This window comes from Culex quinquefasciatus, chromosome 2 (assembly GCF_015732765.1).
Source record: "Culex quinquefasciatus strain JHB chromosome 2, VPISU_Cqui_1.0_pri_paternal, whole genome shotgun sequence".
NCBI lineage: Eukaryota > Metazoa > Arthropoda > Insecta > Diptera > Culicidae > Culex > Culex quinquefasciatus.
This window is the reverse complement of record NC_051862.1, coordinates 63,570,818-63,598,772: the sequence shown is the minus strand read 5'-3', so window position 1 is coordinate 63,598,772 and position 27,955 is coordinate 63,570,818. Positions and strand designations below refer to the sequence as shown.

The 27,955-nt window shown below is 34.8% G+C and overlaps 1 protein-coding gene across 1 annotated transcript in view; it reads right to left on the bottom strand.

Moving 5' to 3' along the window:
* The window catches only part of LOC6052487, a 170,880-nt gene extending 144,452 nt beyond the window's left edge, over positions 1–26,428 (bottom strand). The window contains exon 1 of the mRNA XM_038250136.1: positions 26,114–26,428. The gene's annotated coding sequence lies outside the window, so the exon portion shown is untranslated. The remainder of the gene's footprint in view (positions 1–26,113) is intronic.
* Between the last annotated feature and the right edge of the window lie 1,527 nt (positions 26,429–27,955).

The following is a 27,955-nucleotide window of genomic DNA, read 5'->3' as shown; positions in this document are numbered from 1 at the left end:
CTCTGTAATTCGCTTGAACCAAATGCCTGTTCTTTCAAATTTAAAAAATCTGCAAACTTAAAACGGAGACCTCCAAGAAGTTCGTCCGAAAAAACCCGTTTGACTGCATCAATCCTCGATTGTTGATGACCTGCCCCGTGGACATTGAATATCTTGATGTCCTCGTAACCTTCGGGGGGCGTTTTGCACTTGGTCGTTTTGAAGAGCGACTCGGGTGTGGAGAAGGGGGTTGGGGGAGGCATAATGGATGCTGCTGCCTTTAATATGTTACGGTGTTTATATTGACAGGGTTTTGTGGTGGAATTTTTCGCCTCATGGATCATCGCAAACCTGTTTGGATGGGTGGATGGATTTTTTGTTTGTTTGAACGATCTTTTATTTTTTTGGTTGCATTGGATCATTCTTGGAAGGCAGGGTTCGCTCAGCATATTTGTCCTTCGGATTTATTGAGGAATTTTAATGCTGCAGGCTTAAGTGCTAAAAAGCACACATTATTGTGAAGAATGCTTTCAAGCAATTTGTCTAATCAGGAAATCAGTATAATAATATTTTTAGTTAGATATTTCTTAACATGTTTACATTTACCAAATATAATTAATAATATTCAAATTAAATTGATAAAACTTCTTGGTAATGTTTGGTTTTGAAATTCTGTTATACAAGAAAATATTAAAAGGGGTTTCTCCATACATTTTAGCATTAGCATTACTGCACAAAAAAAAGGATTTCTTCATACATTATCTTCAAAAACTTCCATACAAACTTCATCTTCAAATTTGCTCGAGGCTTAGAAAATCCCGTAGCAAAATGTTCCGCTTGTTGAGTGAAGTTTTGAAAGATTGTGTCATATTCTGGGTATTTTATATTTTAAGTATTAAAAACTTAATAAATGTCTGTTCGCTTTTTGCGTATTAGTGACCTTATAAGGAAATTTTGTAAATTTACGTCTCTATTTAAATTAATAAGCCGTAGTAGAGCAATTCTCTACAAAATCAACCATTTTCATGATATTATGATAGACTTTTTTTGGAAGTTACCAAAGAAGCCATTTTGAATCTTTGGTTGTCCAAACAAGTCTCCATAAAATTTTGGCAGCTGTCCATACTTAAATGGTATATAAGTATTCGAAAATCAGTTCGCCTTCTCAAGTCTTCGGTGGTAGACGTGTTTTGTGTCTGCTCTCGTCAAAAAGATCCAGATTTCTATTGCTCACCAATGCTTTGTTTTGTGTGGCCTTGAGTGATCACACACAATGGACTCATCCAGTGTACACACAAACTGCATCAAATTGCAGTTTACAGCAACTTCGAAGATGCCAACGGACAGTGAAATCTTCGGCTTCCTCCAGAAGCGTCGATGGCTCGCAGAATCATTAGTGGCCATGTTCCGGGCACCCCGCGAGCACTGTGTCTATGTAAAATTTAAAACAGAGGAGCTCATGACGGCTGCATTGCTGGAATGTCCATCCAGCGACGCGTTTTTGTATGACAGTGGCGCAACGGTTCAAGTCTCTTTCTCAACGGGCCGAGGCAACTTCCGGAAGGATTCATCAGACAGTGCGTGAGCGGTACGGTCCTGACACAGGATACCCAATCCTGAACGGTGTGCGTGGGGTGCACATGGAGATCTCGAAAGAGATTCCGTGCCAGCTCCACGTACAGCACTTTCAGCTGAGGGTGTTTTATGATGGAATAATCAACAAATGCTACTCATGTGACAGTGCCGAGCATATCAAGGTTGATTGCCCAAAACGGAAATCGGCAGGCGGTCGACCTAGCACTTATGCAGAAGCGATGCAATTCTCGGACAAAAATCAGTTCCCAGCCATTCAGCAAAATCAGACAGCCGTCGAACCCGTGTTAACCCCAGTCCCAGCTGTTGTGCAATCCCCCGGTTGTGCAAGAAATATCAAAGAGCCCACAATCGAGGACGGAGGTTCATTGGAGGAGCTGCCCTTCAGCTCAAGTCCCGAAATTCCCGACGCACCGGTACCCAAGGAAATTGATGACTCTCTGGATTTGACAGATCAGGGAAGATCGATTTCCAAAAAACGTCTCCGATCCATGCTCAAAGACGCAAAGAAACAAAACGAGAAAGGTTCCGATTCATCCCCGGAGAAGACAAAGGTTCCACGATCAGTACGAGTCACTGAAGAACAAGCGAAGTTGCAGAAGAAGAAGTGAACAGAGGAAGGCGTTCTTGGCATCTTTATTTATTTTGTAACTCAAAATTTAGATAATAAAGCAAAATCGATAAAAAAAAAATCTGTGCCTCGGAAAGGAGTTTTCAGATCAATATTGTGTATTCAGCAAAGTCGTAGGCGAGTACGAGAAAAAATTAGGAATAATGATACACTTTAACACTGGAACGCCCAACGGATGTCAAACTTACACGGACGCCCAAGCCTCCCAAAAAAGTTGGAACGGCAACTTCAACTCGCTGGTTCTCGGGCATTACTCAACCAATCGGGACGAATCTTGTTTCCAGGGATTTGTAAGAATGTCTAGATGATCCTAAAATTTTGCAGAACTTGATTTGAACAAATCTGTAATTTCTGCGACCGAAAACATCGTTCCACCTTTTTTAAAAAGACTGCCTCCGCGAAATTTTTAGGGAATTTTTTTTTACTCACGAAAAAAAAAGTTGGAACGATGTTTTTGATTGCAAAAATTACAGATTTGATCAAATTAAGTTCTGCAAAGATCTAGAATCATCTAGACATCTTAACAAATCACTGGAAAGAAGAATTATCTTGATTGGGTGAGTTATGCTCGAGAACCAGCGAGTTGAAGTTACCGTTCCAACTTTTTTGGAGCCTTGGGCGTTGGAATGTTAAAGTAAAATGTTTACAGGCATACCCCTTATGCTTTCATATCAAAATTTTTGTAATTGTCAGCTCTACAACTTTTTAGAACATTATCACACTCTATAAAATAACCCTGCAAAGTTAGAAAAAAAAACGAAATCTTTAAACGAAATTTTTTGTTCTAAGAGCAGTTCTCCCAGATTTCGGTCATTCGATTTTTTTTTGTATTTTTAAATCCGACTGAAATTTTTTTGGTGCCTTCAGTATGCCCAAAGAAGCCATTTTGCATCATTAGTTTGTCCATATAATTTTCCATACTAATTTGGCAGCTGTCCATACAAAAATGATGTATGAAAATTCAAAAATCTGTATCTTTTGAAGGAATTTTTTAATCGATTTGGTGTCTTCGGCAAAGTTGTAGGTATGGATAAGGACTACACTGGAAAAAAATGATACACTGTAAAAAAAATTGGTGATTTTTTATTTAACTTTTTGTCACTAAAACTTGATTTGCAAAAAAACACTATTTTTAATTATTTTTTTTATTTTTTGATATGTTTTAGAGGACATAAAATGCCAACTTTTCAGAAATTTCCAGGTTGTGCAAAAAATCTTTGAGCGAGTTATGAATTTTTGAATCAATACTGATTTTTTTCCAAAAAATCGAAACATTGGTCGCACAAATTTTCAACTTCATTTTTCGATGTAAAATCAAATTTTCAATCAAAAAGAACTCTAGTGTGGCAATCACGGCCACATGCTAAGATCACATTGCGAAGAGGTGAAAGAGAGACGAAAAAGGAACGATGAGGTCCTTATTTGAGTCTCGTTTTTATTACTCTCGTCCTCTTTCGTCTTGTCTTAGCAATAAACAGTGCGTGGGTTCGAAGCAGGTAAAGAACCAACGCGCTTGGAATAGTTTTAGTAAAATAAAAGCAGTTAGTTCTGAGCATCGACAGAGTTCACATCATTCAATATCACCACCCTCATCAAGGGCTGGCCAGTATGGCTGGCCCTAAATTCCCACAATGGTGGCAGCAACGGAAAAACCCACACCGAGGTTTTTTTTAAAGTAATTTTGAAAGTGTTCCTGAGTTCCTGAGAAGTATTTCGCCGGCGACGGAAGTTGATATCAGCGTGGTGGAGCCAGAAGGACCAAATAAAGCCGAAGATCGAGTCTGCAACTTCATCACGGAGCCGTGGACATTTCTCAACGGAACAGCATTTCAACAACGTTGGCGTCAGTCATCAAAGGCAGGCAACAATTTAAGATCTATTTAAGGTATGAGAGTGTTTAGTTTAAAATTTCTGATTGGGCTTTCAAAGTGAATTAACTATTTTTGTTTGTAAATTCAGCAAATATAATCATTCAATCATCAACGAAGCTATTGATTCTTTTACAATTTTGGAAATCAATTTTTCATTAATAAAAGGCAAGGCAGCAAATCATGGACGGGTAAATTCCGGCTAAAGTCAGTCAAACTCTAAAAATGAGTCAATGATCTTCCATGTTAAAATTGCGTAAGACTAAAGTCCTTAAACTTAAACTGAACGTCAATGTACGACAGTCGTTACGGCAGGCAGGTTTGTGAACAAGTAGTTGCTTGGCTAAATGCAGACACACCCGTAGAGGTTAGTGTGCTTTCACAAATGATGTCCTGACCATCTAGAAATAGAGTTGGAGTGTATGCTGATGTTTTGCTGAGGTAAAATTTTCAGATACATTTTTGTTGTTTTGTTATAAAACAAAAAGCTCTTTAAATCAATTGATTTCAACATTGTTAAAGATGACATAAAACTTCGAATATTTTTTTTTTGTTTTTTATTGGATTTCAGAAATGAGGTCTTCAATCTTAATTATGGGGGAAGGGATGTCAGAGCAATGTTGCAAACAAGGATTGCTCTGAGTCTTCTTCTCATTTCAATTTGAAAGCAATTCAGAACAGGTTAGGTTAACATTCAACAAAACTGTTGATCGAAAGGAAACAAATTAATAGATTAAATTAAACACTCATTCAATACATACATTCAATAATAGGGAATTAGTAAAAAAAAGTTTAACAACTTTTTTTTAGTATAGGGGTGAGTGATGTGGCAATCACGGCCACATGCTAAGATCACATTGCGAAGAGGTGAAAGAGAGACGAAAAAGGAACGATGAGGTCCTTATTTGAGTCTCGTTTTTATTACTCTCGTCCTCTTTCGTCTTGTCTTAGCAATAAACAGTGCGTGGGTTCGAAGCAGGTAAAGAACCAACGCGCTTGGAATAGTTTTAGTAAAATAAAAGCAGTTAGTTCTGAGCATCGACAGAGTTCACATCATTCAATATCACCACCCTCATCAAGGGCTGGCCAGTATGGCTGGCCCTAAATTCCCACACTAGTGAAATTTTAATAAAGTGCACCGTTTTCAAGTTAAATCCATTTTTAGGTGACTTTTTTGAAAATAGTCGCAGTTTTTCCTCTAAAACATATCAAAAAATAAAAAAAATAATTAAAAATAGTGTTTTTTTGCAAATCAAGTTTTAGTGACAAAAAGTTAAATAAAAAATCACCAAATTTTTTTTACCGTGTATCATTTTTTTCCAATGTAGTCCTTATCCATACCTACAACTTTGCCGAAGACACCAAATCGATTAAAAAATTCCTTCAAAAGATACAGATTTTTGAATTTTCATACATCATTTTTGTATGGACAGCTGCCAAATTTGTATGGAAAATTATATGGACAAACTAATGATGCAAAATGGCTTCTTTGGGCATACCGAAGGCACCAAAAAAGTCAGTCCGATTGAAAAATACAAAAATTAAAATTTAAGAAAAAATACTGATTTCGTAGAGAATTTCTCCTATGTGTCACGAAGAATCTGATGCACTGTGTAAACCTTTAAAATCATATTCAATTATAAAAACCTTCATCTAAGGGTTAATCAGTCAGTCTTCCAATTTAAAGACGGTGACGAGTGCACGAAAGCCGTCTTCGATTAAAAAAGTCAAAGTAGTTATGTCACAGACATAACCGGAATGGCGTAGACTTACGTAAAATTTAGATATGTGGACATGTGGGTTTTCCATATATTAATTTGAAGAATTAGCTATATATATTGGAAGGAACACCCATTCGAACGGCAAAGAGAGGAAAGAAAGAGACGAAGGAATTTTAGCGAGCCGAATGGGGGGAGGGGGAGAGGGGGCATAGGGGTTGGGGGCGAGAGCAGCCTCAGAAAGCTGTGCAATCCGTCGCCCCCGAAATTGAAATTAGCTCGCTGCCTCGTCCCGGGTGGGACGAGGGCAACTCTTTCAACACTAGAATTTGATGAGACGTAAATCTTTCAGAAGCGCTCGCCGCGAATGCGACGAGCTAGTTGGATGTCCCGATTGTTTAACAACCAAGGCTTGACCCACGAGAGGCTTTTCGGCGGAAGGCAGCAGGCGCGCGCCTCATCTTGTTGATGCCTCGTCCCGGGTGGGACGAGGGATGGGGTTTGAAGCACATCCGAACCACAGCAACCACGAAAGATCCAAACGGTCCGGCCATCGAGAGGCAACTGGCTGACGGTGACGACGAGAAGGCGATGCGCACTTCTTTTCCAGTTCTGGTCCCTCTCTCCTGCTGCTGCTGCTCTGGGCTGAGCTTTCCTGCTGCTGCTCTGGTCTCTCTCCTGCTGCTGCTGCTCTGGGCTGAGCTTTCCTGCTGCTGTTGCTGCTGCTGCCGGTCCGACGTCTGAGACGTGAATGATGGAATGGGCTCTGGCGCACGTTCTTATGTATGATTTCGGCCCGCTACTTCCCCTCCTTTTCGCGACCGACACTCGGTCGCGTTGCTCGGATGATTTTCCCTCAAAATAGGTACTTGACATTCCCGTCCGTGAGTGGGAAGCGCTCATTTTGCTTGCAAAATCTCTGCATTTTGAAAACATTTTAAAACATTCAATTGTTTCAATAGTTAAACTATTTTGCCAACAATGAAAGTTTTATAGCAAATTGCTGAATAATTTTCGAATCGAATGGCACATAAATCGTGTCGATTCGATTAGAGGGAAGGAAGATATAAGCGTTTGACGGATGACGCAGTAATCCAGGGCCTTCGGCCCGGGTTTTTTGGAATGACACCCCAGTACCTTCGACAAAGACGTAAGTCTACGTCAAAAAAGTAATTTGTTTTTATCGTTAATTTTTTTGCGCTCACACGCCCAATGACGGTCGAAGATTTGTGTGCGAAGATTTGAAATGGAATTGGCAGCCGATTCGCTCACGGTCATTGCCGGCCCAGACTGTGAGACATTAGAGGCGCGTGAAGTCACGTTTTGCAGCCCCGCTGGCACGGAGTCGCCCAATAACCACCACCACCACCGTACCGGTGAGGAACTAAATATTGCGGCACTAATCACATCTCGAGCTTCTGATGGCGGGGTTTACCTTGCTTCGTTAATTAGAGAAAATTTAACGTCGAGGTGGTGTACCTTTGCAGATCTGAGCGATCACCTTTGGAGGTTGGAGTCGGCGAGCTGGAGGCTAGTGATGTCCTTAATGTTTAGTGCAGTTCTGCAAAACCACGAGTATGTAATAAATCTTGAGACGGAAAATTAGCGGTTGAGCAGCAGAGTCGTAAAAAATCGAGCTTCAAACTAGTAGCTAATACCCGGGGCTTGGGTTATGTTCAACCAGGTGCGAGCAACTAGAGACCGGTATGGACACTTTCTAATTACGTGGACAACGCGCGTAGAAGACCATTTCTTCCGTTTCCCATAAAAACTATTGGTCTTTGGCGTATTACGCAACTGCTCGAGAGTGAGAAAAAAGCAGCAGTCTGGAAGGAAAGGAAGGAAGCAAAAGATATCGATATGACTTAACGAGCATACCAGTTTTGGTCATTGATCAGGGCGGGGTTAAAATGCCTTGGAGTGATCAACTGGTTCGTCTAGGTGAGATGAGTTATCTTAGATGTCAAACAAGTTTTTACTTTTGATTTTCCGAAAAATGACAGCTAAACTATGATCCGGAAATGATTATATGTTGTCGTAGTTGTACTATCTTGCCACAGCTTGTAAATGATCAGAATGTTGTGTTCTACGTTTTTTTTTTTTAAAGCAGGAAGGTCACAATCATCGTGATAGTGATCAAATCAACTTACATTATAGAGAGCTTTGTCATCTCCACCAAAATGCATGACCTAGATTTGTAAAAAAAAAACAATTTAATGTTGAAGAGGTCGAACAAGGCTGAAACCAATGTACCAATGTCGATTTCGCTGTGAATAAAACATATTCTGCAAAGTTATTTTATATCAAACCTTCTTCTCTCCGTCACACCTAATCGGATTCGATTGAATAATTGATTCAAAGTGCTATCAACCCATATAAAATGATAATTAGTTTTCCACCACTCGGCTACAATCACAAACCGCGTGAGTCATCATCGCCAAGTTCCAAACCGTTCCCTCAAAATCACTTACTCATATTGTCGGAACTCCAAGCACAAGAAAGAAATTGGTTCACTTAACCGGTGTACGGCCCGGCCTCCAAGTGCCAGTCCCACAGAGCTTCCTCCGTCACGGTCACCTGGTCCAAACGATATGGCCGGATTGTTATGCTTCAACTGGCAAGATGCGCCCCTCACAATGGAAATGCTTTCACTCGTACATCATGTTTATATCGGTCCGACAGAGGTTTTCTTACTGGGCGCTCGGTACACCGAGGAAAGCTGGTAGAAATCAATTTTGCTTTTCATGTGACTGTGGTTAATCGATCGTGCTTGAACGCATTTGATGCTTTTGCTGACATTGAATTTGTCGTTTTTGATTGAATTATTCAACAGTTGTTTTCAGCCTGATTGTGCTCTGATTGTGTTTTTTCACTATGATCACTAAATGATAACTTGTTAATCCTCTCCTACCTATGTTTATAGTGTCATAACTCATAAAATATTGAACAATTGTGGTTGAGCAACCAAATTTTATAAAAATATTCAATTGATTATTGACTGCCTCTTTTTGCTTTTATTTATGTATTCCTTCAATGCAAGTTTGACCAAATTTTATCAAAATCATTCTAAAAAAAGTACACACATCTTTTTGCCCGATAGCTAATTGTTGCGACGGAGCACGTCCCAAATACGGCCGAAGCAATCCCCTCGTACTGCGTTAGTATTAGTGTTTGTTTTCGTTTTGACTGGTGCCCGTGCTGTCGCTTGGCGATCGATCAGAAGTTGAAAACTATCTGAGCAAGCGGGAGCACGGGCGCAGCTAAGAAAGTAGCTGCGAAAAGACACCGTAAATGTAAGTTTATTGTTTATTGTGAACGTTGTTAGCTGTAATTAATTGTAAATAAAATTACAGTTTTGTAGCATGTGGTGAATAAAAAAGTTTTATTTACCCTGCTGACGGAACCGGTGCCCGGTTGAGAAATTCCCGCCTGTCTCAACACTAATGTCTTGGAGTTAGAGCGTCCAATTTCCCGGGGAATCCCGGGAATTCCCGGGAAATTTTAAATTTATTGAAAATTGTTATGATCTTGGTTTTGATTAATATTATGCAACAAAATTGTATAGGACATCACCATTAATGGTTTAAATAAGTGAGAAGATCAATTAACAGCTCGACTGCTTGTAAAATATCATTCAACTACAAAAAAAAATGTTTTTTGGTATTTTTTGATGAGAAATTTTAAACTTGCCTCTGTGACCAGTTTATTGAAATGAAAAACAAAAAACATGTAGAAACTATATTTTACATGACAAATACTGGTTTCAGCTCTTGAACAAATGGTAAAGCTATTTAGTGTTTGTTTTACTCTAAACAACCCAATGTTTTCAAATATTTGAAGCAAGCTTTGAATATATTTTTGCATTTTTTTAGAACAAACAATAGAGAGTAATTTTTCAATGATTTTTTTGAATTATTATGCAACATGATTTAAATTATACGATAAATTAACATCATTCCACAAAAAGTCTTCTATTTTTTCACATTTAACCCTCTAACAACTGTAGTTGCACCAGTGCTCCATAATTGTTTTACTTCAAATTGTTTTTTTTTTAGTGCTAGGTATTCTACCAATTGAATTAATTCTTTTTGCACAAATTTGATTTTCATCTCATTTGATCATGGTAAACAAAAGCGTAAAAAAATCTCAATTTTAATTTGAAGGTAACGAGTTAATGTTGTTTTGATGAAATAACATCAATCTGTTAAAAGCTTACCTTATTGTAATAATTTAATACTCATTAAGCAAGATCTATTCCCAGCTGCTTCAAAAATTAATATTATCAGAAATAATTCTGATATCATAATTTCTGATAATCTGATTAATTATATATAAACAAAACAATACATTTAATTGAACAAAATCATGTTGAGTTTGTTCATTTATTATTTTTTCAGAGCAATTTCAAAAAATAGTTCCAAAAATTTAAGAAAATGTATACTTCCGCTTGAATTTCGGGAATTCCTGGGAAATTTACAAATTTCCCGGGAAACGGGACATATTTTTTTTTGGGAAATCCCGGGAATTCTCGGGATTTTTTTCCCGGGACGGGAAATTGGACGCTCTACTTGGAGTTTTCAAGTATATCTCATTTTTTTCATTAAAAAAATCTCAGTCTGTAAGCAAATTGAAAATAATCAATGTGTCGTGTTGAAAATATTTGAAACAGACAAAAAATATCAAAAATAAATAACAACCATTTTTTTAATAATCATTGAATATATTTAATTTATCGATTATCTTAATGTTTACAATTTCTCTACATATTTCTAAATGTGCTTTTCCTTAAAAGTATCGTTGAACAAATCCATTTTTTTAAATACTATACATCTTGGTGACATTGACAGAATTTCAATTCAACCGGTAAGAATTTCCTCAAGAATCACTCATGTACGTCTTTTCAAATAAATTAAATAGAGCTAGTGAATGAATGAATGAAAATTGTTTATTTAATTACTAAAAGTCTACAACATGATTTTATATGTCATATCGATCAGGAAGACTAGGTTACTTTTAATGCTTTATTAAAAAAAACAATTGAATGTTGGTTTATTAACATTTTATAAATGAATGTTAATTTCAGGTTAATTTATTAAGAAGTTCCAATTATTCAAACAACAAAATTTAAATTTTATTTGAAATTTGTTCTAATGAGGATTCGTTTAAATCTGAACATATTTTTGATTTTTGTTTCTATAACGCTTGAAACCTGTAACATAAAAACTTACTATGGCTGTTATTAGTGTAAAACTGTCCAAATAATCCAATAATAAGGTCCGTTTAGCAATTTGAACTCTTTCTAACCCTCTACTACCCAACCCCGCCTCTAGACGGGATTCGATCTTAAAAATCGCCAAAAATCAATTTTTCAGCCAATTTTTGATATTCAAAAAAAGCATTGGAAAGAAGAACTCTTCAAATTTCAGAAAATTTTAGGGTTGGAAGTTTGACTTGTTTTATGTGTTTTTAAAAATGTATTTTTTTAGGGGCCAACTTTGGCTGTGTTTTATACTAACATTTCCTATATTTTAAGTAAAAATGAGTATGTAATAATTTTTGTAGTGGCCCAAACTATGCCTCTATACATTTGTTTTACAATATAAATGATAATGGTATCATTCTATAGCGGAAAATGTGAAAAACATGCTAAAAAAGAAAAAGTGACTGTGAAAACATGAAAAAAAACCCGATTTAATCCCACCTGGGGTGAGATAGAGCCTTTCTTACTAAAGAATATAACGATGGTAGAACTTCTTTCAATTCATAACATTGACTTTGTTTAGAAGAAGAAGAAAGTATGATGAAAGCAAAGTATTATAAATGATATGATTTCCAAAAGAAACAAAAAAACGCCATTTTCACCAAAAGAATATTTTAAATCGTACATATTCTTAATCAAACAAGCGTTTATGACAAACGCGAGCATAGCAAGCTTCACATGCGCCAGTGATAACGCACACCGCGGTAGGCGCAAAGAAAAACCGAGGTATAAGTGAACCGCATGTGCCGCACGGTGCAGGGAAGATAGCCATTCAGCTTCTACGAATGTGACAGAGTCAGAGATAGCTATTTTTACAACCGCACCACTACACACTCAATCACGAGTACCTAGGTAGAAAGCCATTGGCGTCGCCAGCATTGAAAACTTTGAAAACGATATAAACGATGAAAAGCTTAGAAAGCTCCTATTGAAATCCAATGAACCCTGTTAAATAAACTTACGAAATCATGAAACAATTGAGTCTACTTTTAGGCGATTTTCGGAGCCCACGGAAAACAAATAGATTGTAGCCGGATGTCACAAAAGTTTTTAAATAAACATTGGACAGTTATGCAAAAATAAACAGGGCAAAAGAATCCGAAAAGCTACGATATCTTACATGTTGTAGGAAACATCGGTTGACAAGCTACTACAAACGAGTATAAGTCGAGCCAGCAAATATATGCGCCAGCAGTCTCGCGCCAGTATTCGAAGCTCAACTTGACAACTTGTCGACTTGGCGACGAAGCGTCGAAGCGTCGAAAATCGATGCAGTGTGATTTTTTGACGATTTTTCCGATTAAAATTCATGCTGAATCGACATATTCACGAAGATGGAAATGACGTCCTGGCTTAAAGTAAAACCTATGCCTTTCTTTAGTAAGAAAGGCAAAAAGTAAATCGTTCTAAAAATTGATCGGGATTGCCGATCGATGTCGAATTTGTTTCAGATGCTCACTCATGGTCTGTACTATGAATGTAGCAAGAAATTTTGAATAAAATCAGAAATGAAAAATGTTGGCGAAGGTCACCAGGTGGGCTTTTACATTTTTTTAGGGATTTTTTTTCTTATGGTAGGTCAATCAAACGGCTCTAACTCCAGAACCATATCATAATATCTGGATGAAAATTTGGGAGGTTGTAGGGCTCGAAAAATGCATTTTTTTAGATAAATAAAAGATATGAAAATGTAAAAAATTTACCATATTTTCATTTGAAAACTGTGTATTTTGTTGAAAAGTCTGGCCGCATCCGAAAACAGATGGATTTTTCGAAATTTGCGCGGCAACTCGCCCAGGTTCAGCACACTAGCTTTCATCTGCATTTAGAAGAATCGAAATCGGATATATGGGAGCTGAGAACGGCGCGACACAAAATTTAGCAAAATTTTACCACATACGAACATCACTCGACCTCCACGGAATTTATTTTCTCAAAATTCGAGGGTTGGAGATAGACGAGTTCTGTCAAGGTGAATCGATAGAGCGTCGAATATCGATGCAGTGTGATTTTTTGACGATTTTTCCGATTAAAATTCATGCTGAATCGACATATTCACGAAGATGGAAATGACGTCCTGGTTTAAAGTAAAACCTATACCTTTCTTTAGTAAGAAAGGCAAAACTAGTTAATTCAACTTTTCAATGTAAACCCGGTTTACGGTATTCGCGCAAGTGTGAACTGAACATGTGAGTGATGTTATGAATACATTTTTTTAAGGTATTCTTAATACTTAGAAGGTTTTGGAGTTGGAGTCGGCTTAACTCAGAAAGCCGGAGTCGGAGTCGTTCTTAATCATTTGGATTGTAATAGATAATTTTTGAAAACATTTAAAAATTCATAAAAAAATAAAGTTTATAAAAAAATACTTTTCAAAATGCTTTCAAGTATTGTTTAAAGTTTTAGAATTTACAAAGAATCCGCTTTTGTTGAACGTGTGAAAATTTCTAAATTAGTTGGTGTCCATCTTGCAAAAACTTCAAATTTGAGTTTTTTATTTCGCTTAAAAAAATATATATTTAAAAAAAATAATGAGATTTTCTCAATCATTTGATAATCAAATTGTAAAAACATCATATCTTTGTTTTTTTTTAAACATTAAGTTTTGTGAAATTTTATAAAAAAAATCTCCGATCTTTTGATAATCAAATTGCAATAATTTCAGTTTGAATTTAAGTTAAAAAAAATACTTAGCTCTGTGAAATTTGAAGTTTTTTTTCTTTCTAAAACTGTAGTTTGTCATCCAAAATATAGAAGAAAATTTCAATTATTTTTTAGCCATAATGCAAGAACATAAAATAAGGGTGATAATTTTAAAAATGTTCAAAACTTTGGTAAGGCCATTGCAAGCTTTATTTTTTTAACCTTTTGAAACACCGATTTAAAACTCAAGAAGTATCGGCTTCTAAAAAATTTCACGTAATTTCATTTTCAAAAGATAGATAAAACCATGCCGATTTTAAACCACATATTTTTAAAAATATTTTTAAAGCCTTTGGATCTCCTATAGCTAAAAATCATTACATAAGCTTTTAATTATTTCTTCTTAACATTGATTTTAACTGTCAAAAATTATTTATTTTCTAGGTTCCTAATCAAATTTATATGATGCCATAAGAAATTTGTTTCAGAGTTTCACAATAGAACATCTAAGAAATTCACGACAGAAACATTGAACGAAATTTGTATAGGCTGAAAGAAAAAAAAAACGATAAATCTATGAAAAATAACTCATTTTACACAGAAAAAATATATGGTAATATTCATCAGAAATTGGTGACAGATTTTATGTCCAATAAAACTTGTTATATTATATCAGGAACTGGTGAATTTTCGTCAGTTTCATTTCAACACACTTTTTAGGTAAAATTACTCAAACAAAAGATTATATTCAACCAATTCAATTTTCAACATCCACATTTTTTTCTGTGTAGTGTATATATTTGACAGTCTGGTAATCAATGATTTTATCACTAAAACTATCAGAATCTATCAGAAAAAAAGTTTAAATTGAATTAACACATACAAATACATAACTGGATGCCATTGACAACACAAAATTCTTTTTGATTTCTTGATGATAAAATCTCCGTTTTGTAAAAGGCACATGTTAATAACACTAATTTATACTAAGAAAATTGCACATTACATTTCTCTTAAGTGTTATTGTTCATCATAGTAGAGGAAAAATCGGTTCGATCTACTGCACACAGACAAAAGCAATCATGATCCTGACCATCATCATCACCATCGCGAAGCCGCCATCAACATCATAATCATTTCGATTTTCATCAGCTCACACACACAAACACTCACACGTACGGCCACACATGCTTGCATGTTCATCAAAATCGAATCAATGAAGCGCGGAAAGAAATAACACACAAAAAAATCGTGGCCAACCCAAACCCACACCCCACCCATTTTGATGTGTCGATCATCGAGCCGCCGAAAAGCCACTTTGGGACACGGTCACTAATTGAAATAATACAACAAGGTTGTGTAATTTATGGTTCGTTACTCACTCCCTCAACCCTTAACATTCCCCTTGGGTCCAAGCCCATTTTTCACTTTTCATTATAGGCAGATTTTTTTGTTGTTGCATCCTCCCAAATGAATGGCAATTAATGCGGTAGTTTGGAGAGGGGAGTGGGGGGGGGGGGGGGTATTGCCCGGGAATGTCCCAAAAGGGGACCACACCCAATCAGACCACAAACACACAATTCCACCATCCCTCAACTTTTGCGTACGCAAATGCACGTATGACGACACAGGGGACTTGCGAAAATTGGTGATTACCAATTTTCGCGTTTTTTCAATATTCTTTTTGTCAGTGCAGTTGAATCCCGCGGAGGGACAGTTGTGGTTAGTGGTTGGTTTTTCGGGAGGAAATTGATTTCAATGTATTTATTCTACATTGTTGAAGAGCTTTGTTTGTTGTGTAATTCAGATACAAAATGAGTATTACAATAAGTAGCTTCGAATTAAGATTCAATATTTAATGGAATTTAAAAAAAATGCAGAAAAAATTAAATCACCCATTTAAACTTCCTCTAGCCAACCTAAAACACGCTTAAACTAACTCACTTTCGTTTTAAAAAGTACAGCCAATACATTGCAAGTACCCCCCGTACCAAACTTCACGCGCCACGCAGGTAGTAAATTGGATTAGTCTTACCCTCCATCGAATCGCATTGGCCAGACTAGGGCAGGCCGCCCCCCGAGGGACATTCGTCATGCTTTCATTTGACCATGAAAAGCCGCGCCAACTCTCACTCTCACCCTCATAATTTCACTCTCGAGTGGAAAATGTCTTTGCCCTGTGGGGTCCAATTTGAGAAAATCGAGTTTTAAAATTATGTTTTTATCAAGTTTTAAATTTTGTTGTGTTATTTTTTACAATTTTGTTTAAAGTAACTTTGATGTGTTATCTCTAAAAATTGGAACTTGTCCTGAATTCCACCATCACATCATTCCTCACTGCTAAAAAAGTGACCCGCTTCCCATCCCAATTTCGGCAAACCCAAATTCCGTGGCCTTCAAAGGGGGACCATCTTAAACACTATATTTTGGCTTCACGATGAAAAACTCGCACGTTTCGGCTCAGCTGGACTCAGCCAACCGATTAGCCCTGCAGGTCATCGTAGCAGCCACCGTCTTCGTCGTCTTAGTCAATTTCCATCGACCACTGAGCTGGAACTGCGCGCGTGACCCTCGGCCATGTGACTGACCATCGCGAAGTCCGAGAAAATTGATGTATGTTTTACCTTTAAGCAATTGCTACACAAATACGCCGAGTGAAAATGGGTTGTACGCAGTTATCGACATGTGTAGGATAACATGGGAAAACCAAAAAAAAGGGTAAACATCAGCAAGTAAATTTCTCTGACTAACAGCACTCTTGAGAAGAAAGTCAGACTAGGGGTTGAAAAAAACACAAAACAAAACAGGTGAAAGACGCACTAACATGGAGTAAAATCCGTTTTTCACTAATTATCATACTCGCATCTGGTGGAGGCTGTTGTTGTTGTTCGACTAATAGTTTGCGCACTTTAATGGCCTAACGGTCGTTCGGGTTATTGATTGGTCCATCAACACTTCAACACGTCTCGGGCGGTTAATGGATAGTGCAAAAAAAAACAAAAACTAAATCGCTTGACCTCTAGCAAGTGCTTTATGGCTGCTGTGGAAAGTGGAGGTGAGATTCGATTTAGGTTGTAATTGGTTGCAAAATTAAAAGAAATCCTGAAATTTTTAAATTTAAACCAAGAAAAACTGAAATTTATGACAACTAAAAGAGATTTTTAAAGCAAAAAGAATCGAAGGGACCGTCGAAGAAAAATTTCTACAAGCTAGAGAAAATATCGAGGATTGAAGAGAATCAAAGTATACACTGTATACAGTTTGAAGGGACTGAAGCATTCATCGTCATATGGACCAATATTGAGATCGAGAAGATCGACAACCAGATAGTCAAGACTTCAAAATTACCCAATAGCGAACGGATTTTTAGCTCACTGAAATATGTTCTTGATTTTATTAGTTTACTATTTGAGCAATTCTCTACGAAATCGGTCTTTTTTCTTCAATTTTAATTTTTGTATTTTTTAATCCGACTGAAACTTTTTTGGTGCCTTCGGTATGCCCAAATAAGCCATTTTGCATCATTAGTTTGTCCATATAATTTTCCATACAAATTTGGCAGCTGTCCATACAAAAATGATATGTGAAAATTCAAAAATCTGTAACTTTTGAAGGAATTTTTTGATCGATTTGGTGTCTTCGGCAAAGTTGTAGGTATGGATATGGACTACACTGGAAAAATATAATACACGGTAAAAAAAATTTGGTGATTTTTTTATTTAACGTTTTATTACTAAAACTTGATTTACAAAAAAACACTATTTTTATTTTTTTTTATTTTTTGATATGTTTTAGAGGACATAAAATGCCAACTTTTCAGAAATTTCCAGGTTGTGCAAAAAATTATTGACCGAGTTATGAATTTTTTAATCAATACTGATTTTTTAAAAAAATCGAAATTTCGCTCGTAAAAATTTTTCAACTTCATTTTTCGATGTAAAATCAAATTTGCAATAAAAAAGTACTTTTGTGAAATTTTGATAAAGTTCACCGTTCTCAAGTTATAGCCATATTTAAGTGACTTTTTTGAAAATAGTCGCAGTTTTTCATTTTTTTAAATTAGTGCACATGTTTGCCCAGTTTTGAAAAAAATATTTTTGAAAAGCTGAGAAAATTCTCTATATTTTGCTTCTTCGGACTTTGTTGATACGACCTTTAGTTGCTGAGATATTGCAATGCAAAGGTTTAAAAACAGGCAAATTGATGTTTTCTAAGTCTCACCCAAACAACCCACCATTTTTTATCGTCAATATCTCAGCAATTAATGGTCCGATTCACAATGTTAATATATAAAACAATTGTGAAATTTTCCGATCTTTTCGAAAAAAATATTTTCGGAATTTTCAAATCAAGACTAACATTTTAAAAGGGCGTAATATTGAATGTTTGGCCTTTTTGAAATGTTAGTCTTGATTTGAAAATTCCGAAAATATTTTTTTCGAAAAGATCGAAAAATTTCACAATTGTTTCATATATTAACATTGAAAATCGGACCATTAGTTGCTAAGATATTGAAGATAGAAAATGGTGGGTTGTTTGGGTGAAACTTAGAAAACATAAATTTTCCTGTTTTTAAACCTTTGCATTGCAATATCTCAGCAACTAAAGGTTGTATCAACAAAGTCCGAATAAGCAAAATATGAAATTTTCTCAGCTTTTCAAAAATATTTTTTCAAAACTGGGCAAACATGTGCACTAATTTTAAAAAATGAAAAACTGCGACTATTTTCAAAAAAGTCACTTAAATATGGCTATAACTTGAAAACGGTGAACTTTATCAAAATTTCACAAAAGTACTTTATTGCAAATTTGATTTTACATCAAAAATGAAGTTGAAAAATTTTGCAAAATTTCGATTTTTGAAAAATCAGTATTGATTAAAAAATTCATAACTCGGTCAATAATTTTTGCACAACCTGAAATTTCTGAAAAGTTGGCATTTATGTCTCTAAAACATATCAAATAAAAAAATAAAAATAGTGTTTTTTGTAAATCAAGTTTTAGTGATAAAAGTTAAATAAAAAATCACCAATTTTACCGTGTATTATTTTTCCAGTGTAGTCCGTATCCATACCTACAACTTTGCCGAAGACACCAAATCGATCAAAAATTCCTTCAAAAGATACAGATTTTGAATTTTCATACATCATTTTTGTATGGACAGCTGCCAAATTTGTATGGAAAATTATATGGACAAACTAATGATGCAAAATGGCTTCTTTGGGCATACCGAAGGCACCAAAAAAGTTTCAGTCAGATTAAAAAATACAAAAAAAAATCGAATGACCGAAATCCTAGAGAACTGCTCAAAACTAAATCGCTTGACCTCTAGCAAGTGCTTTATGGCTGCTGTGGAAAGTGGAGGTGAGATTAGATTTAGGTTGTAATTGGTTGCAAAATTAAAAGAAATCCTGAAATTTTTAAATTTAAACCAAGAAAAACTGAAATTTATGACAACTAAAAGAGATTTTTAAAGCAAAACGAATCGAAGGGACCGTCGAAGAAAAATTTCTACAAGCAAGAGAAAATATCGAGGATTGAAGAGAATCAAAGTATACACTGTATACAGTTTGAAGGGACTGAAGCATTCATCGTCATATGGACCAATATTGAGATCGAGAAGATCGACAACCAGATAGTCAAGACTTCAAAATTACCCAATAGCGAACGGATTTTTAGCTCACTGAAATATGTTCTTGATTTTATTAGTTTACTATTATATTTGTTTGAAGTCCGACTAAATTTTGAAAACTTATAGAATAAAAAAAAACACAAGAGATATCAGACACCAATAACACCAATACATTGAAGTGGTTTTGATTTATGATTCTTGAGATTAAAAAAAATGTCGACTGTAACATATAAAATCATTTTTTCCCAAAAATAAAAGATCAGGTCACATGCAGTTTTTTTAAGGCCTGCAAAATATGTCAGAATTGAACTCTCAACAGGTCACTTGCAAAACACCTCGTTTGTAACATGAAAAAAAAACTATATTTTTGTAGTGAAATTGTCCACCTTATTAAAAATGTCCAATATGGCCTACTAATCAAGATTTCAAAATTAACAATGATTTTAATGAATATTTTATAAAATCATTTGCTAAATCTTTGTTTTTATGGAAACAATATTTGTTTGGTTCGTGAATTTTCACGATTTCGCATACAGCGTGAAATTTAGAAATTTCCGTAAAATTCTGTGAAATTTTACAATTGTCTCAAATCAATGCAAGACTTGACTAATATTTCATAAATGTTATCATTAAATTAGTTTTCAACAGAAATGCGCAATTTGAAAATATACATAAGAAGAATTAAAAGATAAACAAACAATATTACCTAAGTAAAGTAATAAAAATAAAACAATGAAATCAGAAAAAAATCGGAATCATCAAATTATCTCCAAATCAAAGCCTATGTGCTCTTTTGTTCTATCTAGATAGGAATCCCAGCAAGCTTAGTACGGAAGAGCACACAGGCATCGAAATGTTACAATAGTTATTTTTCTTCCAAAGATAATTTCCATTTTCTAAGAATTTTGCTTTTTGTTTATCTAGTTTTAAGCAAATGTTTATTCTTTATAGATAATGTTTATTATATTTATATTTAAAAAAAGTAATTTTATTTTGAAGGAAGAAATCTATGATAAGTTATAGAACTCAAACTTAATTTATTGAAGATTTAATGAATTGTTCTTCATAATATTATATGTGATTTAGAAAGTCAGGCCTTTTCAAAATACTTTTGTTTTTTTCTTCTGGATCCCGTAAAATTTTCTCAAAGTTTGAGATTCGCGGATATTGGATTTTTTTTTTCAACATGAAAAATTACTAAACATTATCATTTCTTTTATGTTTCCATCAAAAAGTAGAATTATCAATGATTTTTAAAAACATTTTTCTTTAAGTTTATTTTTGTTTTCTTAACTGTGTTTGAGCTTTGTGAATTACATTTTGAAGATTTGTTACAGATGACATAATCGTATAATTGTTTTAACGAAGCTTTAAAAGTTCTGCAAAATGTTGAAAATAATTCAAGTTATTGGATTCAATTTGGTTGGACAAGACTGATTTTTTTTTTAAATTCCAATTCAACCATTTTAAAAAGATATTAAAAAAGCGAATCAGACAAAAAACTTTAAAGCTTTACTCGGTAAATAATGTCATGTTAACGGTGCACATCAACCAGAGCTTTTGCACCAATATTTTTGTTACAGATATTTTAGTACTTTCGAAACCACGGGAACTATCGATATATTTTTTTATTCATCCCCTAAAGTACTGTCTACTAAGCGATTTACACAGTCAGATTAATGCAGGATTGGGTCCGTAACTGTGTCAATTTTGGAATAAGAGGACAACAACTTCCTTGATTGCTGTGCACCCTTAAGAACAATTTTATGTTACTGAAAAGAACAAAGAAGTTGAGAAAAGATAAATAAGTCACGTTAAAAATTGGTAAAGGAAATTTATAGTTGACTCAAAAATAATTTGAAATTTATTATAAATAAAATTCTGTAATATCAACACAAAATTATAAACGTTATTACAACATTTTCCATGTTCCGTGAAATTTCCTTAAAATTCTTTTGTAATTTTACAATCGCCACGTTGAGTAAAATTTCTTGGGAAATTAAAAATTTCTAGCGCGAAAAAAAAAATAGTGTAAGAAACACAACATTAAACAAAATCCTACTAAATTAAACAATTGCTGGAAACTACTTTAGATTAAAACATACCATTTCTTATCTCCGCTCAGAAAAAAAAGAATATAAAAGCCATGGTTTAAAAATTTTAATGGTAAAAGTGTTTTAAAATGCATTTTACCCCAGCTAAGTTTTTTGGCAATCATTAGTTTTCAAAAAATCTATGTATTGACGAAAAAAAAAAATAGTATTTGAGCAATTCTGTACGAAACCGGCCGATTTCGACTGTTTTTATTTTTTATTTGGCTCAAACGTTGTGGAGTACTTCCCAATGACCAAAAAAGCTATTATGTGTCATTGGTTCACCCACACAAGTCTCCATACAATTTTAGCAGCTGTCCATAGAAAATCGGTACGTAAATATTCTAACAGCTGTAACTATTGAGCGAATTTTCTGATCAATTTGGCGTCTTTGGCAAAGTTGTAGGTATTGTTACGGATTATTGAGAAAAAAAAGAAAAACGAAAAAAAATTCCGATTTTTTAATTTACTTTTTTCACAAAAACTCAATTTCCCAAAATACTTATTTTTTTTATTTTCGAGTTTTTTTTTATGTTTTAGAGGAGAGAAACCCGCAACTTTTGAGCCATAGTCGATCGCCGAGCTATGATTTTTTGAAAAATAAAGATATCTTGAAAAAATCAAAATTTTAAACAAAACAAATTTTGAAATGTCAAATTGAATTTGCAATCGAATAGAGCTTTACAGATTTATTAATAAAGGGCTCCGTTTTCAAGATATAGCCACCGAAAGTTTGATTTTAGCGAAATATTTGCAATTTTTCGATTTTAAAAAATAGTGACCATGAGTGACCATTTCATAAAATATATTTTTTAAAGGTTCAAAAATTTGCCATAAAATTGTCTATAGACATTAAAGATTGGACCTCTTGTTGCTGAGATACAGCGGCTTAAAGAAAAAGAAACAGAAAAATTAAAGTTTTTAAGTCTCACTTAGACAACCCACAATTTGTCGCTAATGTCGATATCTCAGCAACTAATGGTCCGATTTTCAATGTTAAAACATGCAAAAATCGTAAAATTTTCCGATCTTTTCGAAAAAAATATTTTGAAAGTATTTGAATTTTTAAAACAAGACTAACAAGGCGTAATATTGAATGTTTGGCCTGATTGTTAGTCCTGATTCAAAAATTTCACAAATATAATCAAAATTTATTTGGCAGTGTTGCCAATTTAAAACTAATGGCTTTTTGAAAACGTCGAAAATTAAATAGAAGCAGTACTAATTTTTATAAACTAAATAACCGAATACCGTTTTAAATAATGTTCTGTTCTTGACTTTTTACAAATTTGGTCAAGTTTGGTCATAACTTCATAAAAAGGTACTTCAAAACACTTTAAGACGATCATGACTTGAAAACTAGATTTTGTTGAAAAAATGTAGCTAGAAAAAGATATTTTCTTCTTCTTTTATTCTTCTTCACTCTCTCCCAAATGTATTCAAAATATTGAGGAAAGAGCTTCAGCTCTGGCCTTGATCAAATCTTTAAAAATGTAAATATTGAAATATTGTCTATCATTTTTTTTAAACTGTTTCTATTATTTTTATTATTCAATCAATCATCAAACATTTTGAACATTTTTCCCCCAAGTTCAACTCCAGCTTACACCACATTCCAATCTAGTTCAACTAACTATTAAGCATTCGCAATTTCATCCAATCGCTATCATCATCATCAACAACATCACCACCAGCAACACTATCCTCTCCGTGTAACAGCAAAGTAATAGTTTTAAAAAAGACGGCAGCAGCGTTCATAGCCCGCAAGTGGCAGCGATGGCCGTAAATCGATTGTTTCGTAGCTTCGAACCCTGCTGCTGCTGTCCCGCCAGCGAGAGAGGTGATCCGTTAGACCGAAACGCGACGCGACTTCGATTAGAGCCCCCTGTCCGTTTGAAACTAGCACATTTTAGAGGATTGGGAAAAAACGTACTGGCAACAAGTTAACCCTTAACTTGTCATCGCTTTTTTTCAATTTTTTAAGCCTAGATTTAGTTTCACTGTGAAAAATGGTGTAAATTTGGAAGGTGTAAGTTTGGAAGGTTAATATTAGGGGAGTGTGGGGTAATTTGGACACCCTAAGGAAATTGCTCTGTTACGGGCTGTATGTATATTTTAAAGGAATGTGGATGACACCAGAGGATAATAGAGACCATATTTGATGGAAAAATGTCATTCATTTCGATGAATTTTGATGAAAAACCCATTTTTATCGCAAAAATTAAAAGGTGTCAAATTACCCCACATTTTTGTGTGGGGTAATATGAACACCCCTATGGGGTAATTTGGACATGCCTTGTGGGGTAATTTGGACATGCCTTGTGGGGTAATATGGACATACCTTGTGGGGTAATATGAACACCTTTTGTGGGGTAATTTGGACACATGTTGAAGAATAAGTTTAACATTTCTAGATTAAATTTTCAAAACAACCTATCCCTCATGGGTTTCCTATGCAGATAGGGCCTTTTGAAAAAGTTAATCGAGATTTGATATTTTGAGCATGTTTTTTATCCTTCAACCTGGTTTTGTAATTGCTTTATATTTTGAAGTGTTGCTCACAATATTTCATCAAAGGTTTAAATAATGATTTTGTGGTAGAACTATAATTCAATAGGAAGATAACAAATAGTTCAGTGTAGTATACATAATTTAATCATTAATACTGAAATGATTTAAACATTGATTCTAGATCAGGCACACTATACTTGTTTTTAGTGATTAAGGTATCATTTATGTTTATATAAATCAATCTTTATATAGAATTACTAGCCTGAAAATATCACTTTTTTAAATTTTACATTCTGTAGCCCTTCAAATTTAAATATTATTGTAAACCAGCATAGAAATTAGAAATGTCAAAGAAATTAATTCAAAGCAATCAACATTAGAGTCTTGTTGAACGCCAAATGTACAGTAATCAGATTTTCATCAATTCGAATATTGGAATAAATTTATCTAAATAAAAAAATAGGGGTTTTGTGAAAGTTCTCATTGCTCACATTCATTTTTGATTGTTTTAACTTTTTAATTCCTCTAAATTTATCTAAATCCCTTTAAAAACTCATCCAACCATGAAAGTTACTTTTTTGTTGCCTGACAGGTAGACTTTCAGGTATGTCCAAATTACCCCACAAGTCATGTCCAAATTACCCCCATAGCATATTCTATCATAAATTGCGATTTTTGATGATAAAAAAGGATAAAATGCACAATTTTTATACGTACATATCTCAGGCATCGTCCAAGCAACCCCCTTAAACAAAAAATGTCCACTTTTTTGCCATATAACCCCAGCAAAACCTTATTTCCTAACCTTCAAATATTAGAATTTAAGGCAGTGCCAACCGGCCTTTGGAAACTTTCACACATTATACCAAAACTACTTAACCTATTCCAACTTTTTTGGTTTGTCCATACTCCTAGGTCATTACTAGTACTAGCCTTATCACTTAAATTGCCGTTTTCACTTTATATCCGAAGAAAACGTGATTTTTAAAGGGGTGTCCAAATTACCCCCACTGTCCATATTACCCCAAACTCCCCTACCTCTTTTATGATGTAATTTCACCACAATCCAGACTGAAAAAGTGACATTACAACAGAAAAAAGGTAAAATTACATATTTTCAGAGGTAAAATTAATTTTTTTTCTGACCCAGATGTAATTTTACCATGACTTTTTTCACTGTGTTCCTAAAAGTGATTTTTTTTAGTAACTTTGGTCGGTTAAGGGTTAACCCGCGGACCTCGTACCGCGGCCGGGCCTCTTGCTGCGAGGTCCATACGGCACACACAATAAAAGTAGATAAATGGCACGCGACCTCTGGAGAGCCGCGAAACAAACGGGTGGACGTCCCGGGTTGCCGGTCCCAAAAGGGAAAGGGGCAGCAAAAGTGGGGAAATCTTGGGGCAATTGTCCACAACAGCTGGACCACATTCCGAGAGGCCGAGGGTATTTCGTGTGATAATGTACGAGCCTCCGTGAGTTTGAAACACTTTTTCTTGGACCAGTTTGACAAAATTGATGTCTTTTTCGGAACAAATGGTCTACGATGTGTGTGGGGGAAAGGTGAGGGCAGCCCAGGTGTACCGCGGTGATAAATTTCTCGAAACAAGAAGACATAGAAAGGGTTTGTTCTACTTTGGAAATTTGAAGAAAATGGTTTGAATAAATTACGAAAACAGAAATTTGTCATTTGTTTTGTTTCTTGCATATCTTGTCATTAATTATTTTCAAGTTTGAAAAATGATTTACTTTTTTTAATTTGGAGAACTTTTAAAGAAATTAAATATTAAAATAAACAACGCTATTTCTTAAAAACAGTTTGACCGAAACCAGGTACTGTTCAAAGGTCGTCCAATGAACTTCGCCCACCCACGTCGCGACGATTGCATCCGCAAAATTCAAAGTTTAAATTGAAAATTCCACATAACAAAAATCAAACCGAAAAACCACACACCGCACCAAAAACGGTGCTTTTTTGGGGTCGATTCCTGTCAGTGTTACACTTTTTTGTCTGTTTTTTTTTTTTGTCGCTACTTGACTCGGTTCGTTGATCAGTTGGTTGGTGACCAAATGGAACTGCACTTGGTCCAGTAGCTACCTGAAAACAACTCTAAATTCCCGACCAACCAAGCACCAAACAGAACGCGAAATGAATTCCGCTCAAAAAAGGCACTTTAAAAAAACTTACCATTAACAAGATTTAATCCAATTAACTGATTCCGGGGTCTCTCGTGGTCTCGTTGGGTCGTACCGTTTTCCAAGGAATTCCCGTTTGGCGAACAAATTTGCACTGAGTGAGGTTGTTAATAAATCCAAGATTTTTCCTCCTTTTTTTCGCTTCCTTTTCCACCGTTTATACCACACAAAAAAAAATCAGTTTAACGAAGCAGATGATCCACCCAAGCTGGAGATAAACCCCGCGTAAAAATCTAGCCACCGATGGTTGTGTTTGTCTTGCAGTAATTTTTACGACCCTCCGTCAGGGGATCAATTCTTGAAATCACTAATTAAATTTTCATTACTCATCTCTCTTCCTAATGGTTGCACAACTTCATAAGGCACATCCCCCCACCCAACGCACTAATCTGCAGGCATCGAAGACCATCAAAAATCACTGTTTTTCTTTTTCTGTGGCGGATTTTATGGACCAAGCCGTTTTAATTATGGTCGTTTTGTTCTTCGGTTGGGATGGAAGCACTCAAAATGGGTTTTCTAAGCTTTATGATCATTGATGTTCACACATGACTGGAAGAAGTTTCTGAAAAGATAGAGGGAGAAAAAAAAGGAACAGCATGAAACGGGAGTTGAATGGGGTTGGTTTTCCGAGCGGACTCGTCTAATTATGGTGGGTCAATCTCGGCCACAGGGAGAAGACGACACTGTGCTGATGCTAGCGAGTGGGGATGTGGTTCTAATTAGTGATAATAGACCATTTGCGTAGACATTTGGATTACCGGGCACTTTTACGAGTTTGATTTGCACATTGACGATTCAGCAAGATTACCAGAGATTATGAGCTTGAATTAAATTGACCACAAAACCGCAGAAATTTATCAATCCATTTTTTTTTTACTTTTATAAAGATACTTTTAAAATCTATGATTTAGTAAGGAACACAAACAAAAAAACTGTACTGAATAATCAAATATCTAAAAATCTTTGACTGTAAAACATTTGTCTTTATTCTGTTAAGCGTTTTGCGTTATTATAAGTACAATCTTTTGAATAAATGCATTTCATTTTCCTCTCTATAAAAATTTGGGTATTGTTTTTGTTGTTCGAACTGCTGGTTGCTAAAATACCAATATCTTCTGAAAATATAAGAACTAATCAGGTGACACTGAGAAAACAAATTTTTCACAAATTATATTAGAATTGTAGGACATTGTGTCAACTTCTTGAAAAAAATGTCATGGGTAATTTTTATGAAACTTTTTTAAATCGTCAGCAACGATTTTTTTTAATGTGGACTTATTCAAAATCGATGCAATTTTTTGCATAAAAAATATAAAAAATTGTATGACCATTTTTCAAAAATCATCAACTCCAGTACCAGATATGCATCCTCCGATAGAAAAAGATTCCTTTTAAGTCTCTATAAATATTATAAAAATACGTATTTTGAGTATTTAAGTGAGTCCGTCAAAAACAACATGGATGTATTTTTCCGAGTAACTATTTTTTTAACTGAAACTCATAATCATAACTTTGCCAAAAACATCAAATCGATCAGCTGTTCGAAAATTGACATGATATTTTATCAAAGTGCAGCAATATTTTTTTCGAAAAAACCTTTATTGCTTAGGCTTGTAAACAAATTATTTAAAGTTTTTGTCCCTCGGATCTGGTCGAAGTCATGGGGAAGGGGGAGAAAGCTATGCAAAAAAACTAAATTTCAAGTCTTATTTCTGAAAAATTTACGTGAAAAGTATCACAAAATTATTTATGCATCATTACAGTTGATCTACTATTAAAAATTTGCAAAATATCAATGAATTTGTGAAAATATTTTATTTTCTTGAACTTTTCG